Here is a 1,313-nt window from a genome sequence, read left to right as displayed (position 1 = left end):
TTGACATAGTTCTTTGTATGTAGAAAAGTTTCATTACAGGTTGAGTGTATCCTTAATCTGAAAGTCTGAAACCGGAATGCTTCGAGATCTGAAATTTTTTGAGCGCCAACATGACACTCAAAGGAAATGCTCATTGGAGGATTTCAGATTTTTGGATTAGTAATGCTGAACCAGTACATGTAACACACACCTTCAGAAATTCAGAAAACTCCAGAATCTGAAACCCTGTGATCCCAAGCATTTTGGATAAGGGATACTCAACCTGTAATATGGAGAATTATTTTCTGTTTTTGAGACAGAATCTTGTTTTGTCACCCCGGCTGGAGTGCAGTGACGTGAATACCTTTGCTGCAGCCTCGAACTCAACCGACCTCCCACGGAGAATTCTTTTGAAAACTCTTCACTCAAATTTCCCAGTGTCGCTAATTTACTACATTTGTCTTATTTTTCTCCTCCCTTCTTCCTCCCTCCCTCCCTAACTCTTTCTCCCTCCCTACTGCTGCGTGAAGTTTACCTTTGAACTATTTTAGAGTTAAGTTGCAGACATGATGCCTCTTCATCCATAAACACTTCAGTGCGTAGTTCCTAAAAAGAAGGACTTCTCTTACACATAACCATTATCCACTTCAAAATCAGGAAATTCACATCATAGCATCGCATTTATGATATTTTCATTATATCCTATATATACATCTTATATTCTGTATGAGTGTGTCTATTATTATCTAATCCCAGGATATTACTCAAGATTTTATCAGTTGTCCCAAAAATGTCCCTGTATCTAAAGAGAACCCAGTCCTGTGTGTTACATCCTGTTGTCCTTTGTCTTTCATTTCCTGGAATCTAGAACAGTTCCTCTGTCTCTCTTCATGTCTCTCGACATGGACTTTTTGTTTTTTTGTTGTTGTTGTTTTGTTTTTGAGAGGCAATCTCACTCTGTCACCCAGGCTGGAGTGCCGTGGCGCAATCTCAGCTCACTGCAACCTCCACCTCCTGGATGCAAGCGATTCTCCTGCCTCAGTCTCCCAAGTAGCTGGGATTATAGGCTCTCACCACCATGCCTGGCTAATTTTTTTTTTTTTGTATTTTTAGTAGAGATGAGGTTTCTCCCTGTTGGCCAGCCTGGTCTTGAACTCCTGACTTCAGGTGATCTGCCCGTCTCGGCCTCCAAACTGCTGAGATTACAGGCATGAGCCACCGTGCCTGGCTTCAATGTCAACATTTTGAAGAGCACAGGCCAGCATTATGGAGTGTCCCTGGGCCTGGCTGCCAGGTCCTCTTGATGACCCAGGTCGTGCACTGTTGTGGGACAG

The 1,313-nt window shown here is 42.7% G+C and overlaps 1 protein-coding gene across 1 annotated transcript in view; it reads left to right on the top strand.

The window, feature by feature from the left end:
• EPS15L1 (epidermal growth factor receptor pathway substrate 15-like 1) overlaps positions 1-1,313 on the top strand; it is an 86,171-nt gene that overhangs the window by 1,568 nt on the left and 83,290 nt on the right. The gene's annotated exons all lie outside the window — the stretch shown is intronic.

Source organism: Mandrillus leucophaeus, unplaced genomic scaffold, assembly GCF_000951045.1.
Source record: "Mandrillus leucophaeus isolate KB7577 unplaced genomic scaffold, Mleu.le_1.0 Scaffold215, whole genome shotgun sequence".
In the NCBI taxonomy this organism is placed as follows: domain Eukaryota; kingdom Metazoa; phylum Chordata; class Mammalia; order Primates; family Cercopithecidae; genus Mandrillus; species Mandrillus leucophaeus.
The sequence above is the reverse complement of the archived record's forward strand: the minus strand, read 5'-3'. Positions and strand labels throughout refer to the sequence as shown.